The sequence below is a fragment of the Bufo gargarizans genome, chromosome 4, assembly GCF_014858855.1.
Source record: "Bufo gargarizans isolate SCDJY-AF-19 chromosome 4, ASM1485885v1, whole genome shotgun sequence".
NCBI classification, from domain to species: domain Eukaryota; kingdom Metazoa; phylum Chordata; class Amphibia; order Anura; family Bufonidae; genus Bufo; species Bufo gargarizans.
Window position 1 is genome coordinate 453,975,697 of NC_058083.1, and position 9,294 is coordinate 453,984,990.

A 9,294-nucleotide genomic window follows, 5' to 3' on the forward strand; every position below is an offset into this window, starting at 1 on the left:
TCTGCAGATAACGGGATCTGATCTGAATAATTCAGACCTTCTCTGAGATGTTGAGACTTTAGTCTCTAGAGAGCTCTGTAGTGAAGAGGTGCAGGGAAAATTGCCTGGAATAAGGCGGAAAGTAACCCTACCATACGAGTGAGTTTTCTTAAAGATATTAGTTCTTTGGACAGTATAGCACAAATTTCTTTGCAAATCGTATGCAACTTCCGAGCTGGAAGGCTTAATAGATCTAACCGGGTATTTATAAGGAATCCTAAGAATTCCAGTTCTTTTGAAGGAATCAGGATTGATTTTTTGTGGTTTATAAGGAAACCCAAATCTGTAAGGAGAGTTATTGTCCAATGTAGGTGTCGGTGAATAAGTTCGAGGGAAGAGGCCATGATCAATATATCGTCCAGATATATGATCAGTCGAACCCCTCGACTTCTGACAAGTGCTACTACAGGCTTCATCAATTTGGTGAAGCACCATGGGGGTGAAGAAAGGCCGAAAGGGAGGCAAGTAAATTGCCATTTTTGGTCCTTCCAGACAAACTGGAGAAAATGGTGGAAAGAGGGGTGAATGGGGACAGTAAGATATGCATCTTTTAAGTCCACTTCACTAACCAGTCATTGTGAAGTAGAAGGTCCCGTAGAAGATGGATACCTTCCATCTTGAAATGTAAGGGAATTGTTGATGGTCGGTGACCGCCATCTTTTTTCTTGACCAGGAAGATGTTGCTTATAAAACCTGGTGTCTGGTATGGAACAGGAATTATTGCTTGTTTTTGAAATAATTCCTCTATTTCTGTTTGAACCAGTTGTTCGTCTATTTTGGAAAAACGTATCTGGTGAAGCAGATGTATTTGTATTAGATTTATAAAGAAATCCAGTTGATATCCCATTACAGTATTGAGTACCCAGTGGTTGGATGTTATCTTGGACCAGACATGGGAAAAATATTGGATCCTGCCCCCTAGTGGTATTATAGATAGCTGAGAAACCTTGAGGCTTACCTGTGGGAGGGCGAGATCTGGGAAATCCTCAGTTGTTACGTGCTCTCCAAGGTCTTCCTCTGGGTGGGAAGAATGGGGGAGGCTGGTAGGGTGCTGGATGGTATTAAACCCTCTCTTGAGGCACGTTAGGGCCTTTGTTGTATAAAGTGGGGACTTGAGTCCAGCCGGGAAAGCGGCCCTTTCCTCTCCCAGCCTTTCAAAAAGACATGAGGATTAAAAATCCTTTTAAGAGATGTCTCGGCCTTGTCAAGGGAATTAAAAAGCCCTACATATTTATTGAGATCTCTTAGAAAAGAATCTCCAAATAAAACACCCTCACTTGAAGGGTCTGGGTCAGGTGGACTAGCTGTGGATCTAGGCGCATCAATACCGACTTACGCCTTTCAGAGCAGATTGCTGCATTGGTATTCCCTAGAATACACATAGCTCTCTGTGCCTAACCACGTAACACTTCTGTGTTAACTGGTTCACAAGTAGAAGTGGACCTAATAAATCCAATAATTCATCTTGGATAGAGTTAAAAGATCTATCTATCTATCCCCTTTTGTGGGTGCTTTCCTGTTTTCAATAAATAGTTAGATAGGGCCAGATCAATATCTGGCGTAACGGCTGCTTTAGAAGGCAAAGACGGGCGAGGGCACTCTGCCCTAAGTTTTTGTTGCGATCGACCTTATTCAAAGGTTTATTACTTGGGATGCAACATACTTTGCTACTTGGGGTAGTGGAGCCCAATCTCCTGATCTGGGGTGTTTTATTTGGTTTGGTGTAAAAAAAAGGGTAAACCCTGAGTATCCAATATAACTGAATCAGAATTTTCTGGTATAGGGGATTCCTTATCCAAACAATCATAATTAGCCTCCTCACTATCATATGCATATTCCATATCTGAGGAATTAGATGCCGTGGATGATTCCTGGCTAGAGTAATCTACATATGAATCCGGCTTATTGCGTCTAGAGGATGTATGTGCCCGCTTACGTCATTCTTCCTCTGTAGCTGAGGGTCTAGAACGCGAGGGGAGATATTGTTTGGTTGCAGGTCTGTGTGTGGTCAAATCATCTGCTGACCAAAATTGGTCGGAAGGCGTTGAAGGATGGATGTTGGGTTCAGAGATCGGTTTAGCTTTTGACATCGCCATGGCCACGGATTTATTGATATTATCGTTAATCGATGATATAGCAGATCAAAAGGCTTGTTTTATAGACTTATCAACTAAATCTTAAATAGCATTAGCTGAAATTCCCTCAACAACTGCAGGTGTAAGTATTTCCTGCTCCATCCTCATTTCCACACCCTCATCAGACATGTTCTGAAGAGGTACCGTATTTTTCGCCGTATAAGACGCACTTTTTTCCCCCCAAAAGTGGGGGGAAAATAGCAGTGCGTCTTATACGGCGAATGTAGCTGATTTTGCCCAGTTTTCAATGATACACCCGCCGCGATGCCGCGCGGCGGGTGTATCAGCTGTGAGGGAGGAGGGGCTGGGGGCGGCATCTGCATTAATAATGACAGCGGGGCCCGTGCAGTGACTGTTCTACTACACGGGCCCCGCTCACTGTATAATCATATCTCTCTAATAGTGTGTATTACCGTACTTAAAACTAGCAGCGCTCGCCGTTCGGAGCAGAGAGGAGGCAGGAGGCAGGCCAGGAGGACGGGCACTTGCAGCGTGAGTCATACGTCACGCGCCTGCACCGCCCACTTATGAATGAAGCAGGCGGCGCAGGCGCGTGACGTATGACTCACGTTGCAAGCGCCCGTCCTCCCGGCCTGCCTCCTGCCTCCTCTCTGCTCCGAACGGCGAGCGCTGCTAGTTTTAAGTACGGTAATACACAGCGCTCATTAGCGCTCATTATGCGATTACATGCATACAACAATTAACTATTAGAGAGATATGATTATACAGTAAGCGGGGCCCGTGTAGTAGAATAGTCACTGCACGGGCCCCGCTGTCATTATTAAAGCAGATGCGACCCCCATTCACTACAGGGACACTTATGGAGGGGATCTGTGGATGACAGCATAAGATGCTATACAGGTCCTTTTCAAAATATTAGCATATTGTGATAAAGTTCATTATTTTCTGTAATGTACTGATAAACATTAGACTTTCATATATTTTAGATTCATTACACACCAACTGAAGTAGTTCAAGCCTTTTATTGTTTTAATATTGATGATTTTGGCATACAGCTCATGAAAACCCCAAATTCCTATCTCAAAAAATTAGCATATTTCATCCAACCAATAAAAGAAAAGTGTTTTTAATACAAAAAAAGTCAACCTTCAAATAATTATGTTCAGTTATGCACTCAATACTAAGTCGGGAATCCTTTTGCAGAAATGACTGCTTCAATGCGGCGTGGCATGGAGGCAATCAGCCTGTGGCACTGCTGAGGTGTTATGGAGGCCCAGGATGCTTCGATAGCGGCCTTAAGCTCATCCAGAGTGTTGGGTCTTGCGTCTCTCAACTTTCTCTTCCCAATATCCCACAGATTCTCTATGGGGTTCAGGTCGGGAGAGTTGGCAGGCCAATTGAGCACAGTAATACCATGGTCAGTAAACCATTTACCAGTGGTTTTGGCACTGTGAGCAGGTGCCAGGTCGTGCTGAAAAATGAAATCTTCATCTCCATAAAGCTTTTCAGCAGATGGAAGCATGAAGTGCTCCAAAATCTCCTGATAGCTAGCTGCATTGACCCTGCCCTTGATAAAACACAGTGGACCAACACCAGCAGCTGACATGGCACCCCAGACCATCACAGACTGTGGGTACTTGGGGTACTTGACACTGGACTTCAGGCATTTTGGCATTTCCCTCTCCCCAGTCTTCCTCCAGACTCTGGCACCTTGATTTCCGAATGACATGCAACAGTCCAGTGCTGCTTCTCTGTAGCCCAGGTCAGGCGCTTCTGCCGCTGTTTCTGGTTCAAAAGTGGCTTGACCTGGGGAATGCGGCACCTGTAGCCCATTTCCTGCACACACCTGTACACGGTGGCTCTGGATGTTACTACTCCAGACTCAGTCCACTGCTTCCGCAGGTCCCCCAAGGTCTGGAATCGGTCCTTCTCCACAATCTTCCTCAGGGTCCGGTCACCTCTTCTCGTTGTGCAGCGTTTTCTGCCAGACTTTTTCCTTCCCACAGACTTCCCACTGAAGTGCCTTGATACAGCACTCTGGGAACAGCCTATTCGTTCAGAAATTTCTTTCTGTGTCTTACCCTCTTGCTTGAGGGTGTCAATGATGGCCTTCTGGACAGCAGTCAGGTCGGCAGACTTACCCATGATTGCGGTTTTGAGTAATGAACCAGTCTGGGAGTTTTTAAAAGCCTCAGGAATCTTTTGCAGGTGTTTAGAGTTAATTAGTTGATTCAGATGATTTGTTTAATAGCTCGTTTAGAGAACCTTTTCATGATATGCTAATTTTTTGAGATAGGAAAGTTGGGTTTTCATGAGCTGTATGCCAAAATCATCAATATTAAAACAATAAAAGGCTTGAACTACTTCAGTTGGTGTGTAATGAATCTAAAATATATGAAAGTCTAATGTTTATCAGTACATTACAGAAAATAATGAACTTTATCACAATATGCTAATTTTTTGAGAAGGACCTGTATATGTGTCATCCACAGATCCCCCCCATAACTGTCATTCACAGATCCTCATCCTCATAACAGTGCCATCCAGAGAGGATCCCCCATAAGTGTCACCCACAGATCCCCCATAAGTGTCACCCACAGATCCCCCATAAGTGTCACCCACAGATCCCCCATAAGTGTCACCCACAGATCCCCCATAAGTGTCACCCACAGATCCCCCATAACAGTCACCCACAGATCCCCCATAACAGTCACCCACAGATCCCCCATAAGTGTCACCCACAGATCCCCCATAACAGTGCGTCACCCACAGACCACAATTAGTTCAAAACCCACCAAAAGTGCACCTTTTGGTTCAAAATATTTTTTTTCTTATTTTCCTCCTCAAAAACCTAGGTGCGTCTTATAGGCCGGTGCGTCTTATACGGCGAAAAATACGGTATATATAGTATTTCTTATATATATTAATGAGGTAAATTATATCTATATTATATGTATATAGTGATTTTTTTTATATATTTGAGGTAAATAAATACATAAATCTAAGAGTTAAAATCAACCCTTATGTTATAAACCGTACTAATGGTTGTTTTTAAGTAGAAGTAATACTATGTGAATGCTCTAGGTGGCAGGATAGGATAAGGCGAGAGTTACGTTTCTCCTGTCAGAATGTACGGCGTCTGACAGGAGAAAAAGCCTACGAATCGCAGTATTATAACTGCGTTGTGGTCGAAATCCCGCGAGATCTTGGGGAAAGACCCGATACTTGGAAATGCGGCCATCCTGTAAAGATGACCGCAAGAGCACAGCGCAGACTGCTCAATGAGGTGAAGAAGAATCCTAGAGTGTCAGCTAGACTTACAAAAGTCTCTGGCGTATGCTAACAACCCTGTTAGCGAATCTACGATATATAAAACACTAAACAAGAATGGATTTCATGGGAGGATACCACAAAGGAAGCCACTGCTGTCCAAAAAAAAAAACATTGCTGCACGTTACAATTTGTACAAGATCACCTGGATGTTCCACAGAAGTACTGGCAAAATATTCTGTGGACAGATGAAACCAAAGTTGAGTTGTTTGGAAGAAACACCAAACACTATGGGGCAGATTTATCATTAGCTCAGGTCAGAATAATGAAGTGAAAAAGTCCCAAACGCTAAAACTGCGCACAAATTTGCGACTTTTTTCTGCTCTGCACTATGCTCGCCAGTTTTCTGAAAGTGGGCGTGTTTTATTATGTAAATGAACCTCTAGACAGATTTACTATTGGGACTATTTAAAAAGTCGCAATTTCACTCCAGTGAGGACCATGCTTATCTTATGAGACTTTTTAATAGAACATGCGACTTTTTCATAAAAACATGCGACTTTTGTAAAGCTGCTTACTGACGGATAAACTGCTACCGTCAAACCACATTTATTACAGTCTTAAAGGGCCGATCATAAATCTGACTTGGCTAAAACTGACTTTAGACATACAGTGGGATGCGAAAGTTTGGGCAACCTTGTTAATCGTTATGATTTTCCTGTATAAATAGTTGGTTGTTATGATAAAAAAACAAGATTTTTGTATAACTTACCAGTAAAATCTCTTTCTCGCTCTTTCCTTGGGGGACACAGAAGACCTTGGGTATAGCTCATCTCCATAGGAGGCGTGACACTAAGTGAGAACTGTTAAGCCCCTCCTCCACAGCTATACCCTCAGCCTGGAGAGAGAGACTGCCAGTTGCGTGTCCAAGCAGTGAGAAAAGGCAAAGTCCAAAAGTGGAACCAACAAGCCAACTACCCAACGGGTAAAACAAACTCGGAAACCGTGCAGAGAAAAACAAAGAATGGGTGGGTGCTGTGTCCCCCAAGGAAAGAGCGAGAAAGAGATTTTACTGGTAAGTTATACAAAAATCTTGTTTTCTCGCCCAATTTCCTTGGGGGACACAGAAGACCTTGGGACGTTCAATAGCAGTCCAAGAGGGGAGGGACCACAGCACCAAGGCAAGGCACCCGAAGGCATCAAGAAACCGCCGCCTGCAGACCAGGCGGCCCAAGGCAGCATACGCTGAAGCCCCAGTGCGCACCCTGTAGAACTCGGTAAGGTGTGCAAGGAAGACCAGTGACCGCCTTGCACAAATGCATGGCCGAAGCCTTATGCCTCCGGCCCAGGAGGCACCGACCGCTCTGGTGAAATGAACGGTGACACCAAAAGCAGAACCCTGCCTGTGGTGCGGTAACCACAGCAATAGACACTCAGAGAGCGAAGGAAAGCCACCCCGGAGGCCGTCAACCCTTTGCGCGGACATCCCGGAAACACAAGAGACCGAACGCCGACTAGAGTCGGAGATCTCCAAGGAACAACTGCAAACCCAAACAATCTCCAAGCGGTGAAGCGCCCGTTCCCGGAGACGGGAAGGGGATGACCAAGCCTCGTAGATAAGAAGGCAGATACCACCCTCAGAAGGAAGGGACGGGATGGAGAAACAGCCCTGTCCTGGAAAAGGACAGAAGGCACAGAACACGAAGGGCCACCCCTCAGGCACCCGCCAGACATGATGGCAACAGCAAACACAACTGTACAGGACAGAAGGAGTAGGGAGAACTTCTACAACGGCACCAAGGGAAAGAGTGGAGCGCCAAGAGCTCAGTGTGTAATTCCCAGGACGGTACCAGGGAACGGTACAGAGGAACCAAAGAGCCACTCTGTGGAAGAAGGTCATGACAGGCCCAGGAGGGCCAGAAAAAACGCTGCAAGAGGAAGGACAGCGCCGACACTTGACACTTCAAGTAACAGAGTCCCAGTCCCAGGGTCAGGCCAGACTAGAGAAAGACAGAACCAAAGGGAGAGAAAAGCAGAGTGGGGGAATGCCCCGCTCCCCACAAACCCAGGCAAGAACCCTAAGTCCGACAACCGAACCTGGACGAAGCACAGTCGGGAGCGAACACTAGCGCGCTCGCAGGAATCGCCTGGCAAGCGGGAGAAAACCCAATGTGATCAGGCGCAGACCATTAACATGGCCCAAGGGTCGGAAAAAAACTGTCTCGTCGGCCCCTGAACAACATAGTCCCGTATCCAACCGGAGTGGGGGAGCAGAAGGACAGACGGAAGAAACCGGAAGGGTCCGCCCAGCAGCCAACAGATGCCAGGACAAGACAGGCCAAGTCCAAGTCGACGTAGCCACCACAGGAAGGAGTTCTACAGTCCTGGTGGGATCAAAGGACAAACGTGACCGAAGGGTAGTCCTCCCAAGTTACCGAAAAGGTAAGTCCAGCAGGACCATATGCCCAGAATGGAAAGGCAATCTGCACCCAGCGGGAGGACAGAATGCAATAGGCCCGGCAACAGGCACACAGCTAGTACTGCCAGCGAAAACGAGGGAGACGGTACGAGACCACAAGTAACGCCAGAAACATCCAAGTGAACAACCATGCTCACCCCCGAGGGGGAGGGGGCAATGACGAAACAGCCTCTGAGGCCTGGCCGGTGCAGAAGCCACCTCGGAGTGACAAACTCAGAGAGGAAGCCAAAAAAAAACCGAGCCGGCGAGGAAAAGCAGCCGAGACAGAGGCCGGCATAACACCCTCCAAACCGAAAGGAGGAATGGCAAACAGGGAAGCCACAGGACAGTCCAAAAGCCGAATACCGGCTACCCTGTGAGACGACCTCCACTTCGCAGAAGGCGAATACCCTGAAGAACCCAAAGTGGAGGTCCCTCAGACCTGGATAGACGAGCACCTAAGAGAAGTTGGGTGACCTACCCGAGAGGAGCGGTCAGTTCCTGGTAGCAGATCAGATTGAAGTGCAGAAGGCGCCAAAGACAACACTCTCGACCCCGACGGCTTGCGCGGGGAAGCAATGTCACGGGAGGACGAACGGGTACGCATCAAGGGACCCCGAACACTCCCCAGGTGGAAGGGCCAATGAACATGGCTGGTGCAGTCACAACGGGACCACACCAGAGAATGAGTGCCACCCAGCTCGGTGCAGTAGCGAGCCAGCAGAGCCCGTCTACATATATACAAGGTATACAGCGGTGAATACATTGGGCATTCAATTGTTGTGTGTTGGACAACACCTTAGGCTCATACAGGTGGACAGAATGACCTCCTCAGAAAAGAGTGCAAAGCAGGAGGAAGGGAGGCATACGTACTAGGAAACCGCAGGCAGCGAGAAGGCCAACCCACCCACTGGAGGAGAAGGCAAACACGGCCCAAACAACGCACAGAGAGCACAGCCACAGCATCCCACAGTATCCATGGAAGTGCAAAGTGCAACCCGAAAGGGAGTTATGCACAAGGCTAGTACAGGAGGCATGCTATGGAACGCAAGCAGTCCGCCCGGAAAAGGGGAGAGAAAGGCACCTGGCAAACTCTGCAGACGGCAAGAGTGCAAAGGCCCGCACCAAAAGGACCTAGTGAAGGGGGAAGGGTATGCACAGGATTATCCTAGCACCAAATGATTGTGCAATAATCCACCCAATACCGAATTTTGTGAGAGTGCAACGAGTAGTTCGCCAATGAAAGGGGAACGTCCAGTACAGCATACAGAAGGACAGCCGTGAATCTCATGAGCGCGCAAAATACCGCCCATGGAATGCGAAGTGGTCATGCACAAGGCCAGCACCGTTTCCAAAAGGAGTGCAAGCAGCGCACCCATGTTTAGAGGGCCATGCTCCTGGCCAGCAATGTATTCGGTGAGGGTGCAATGA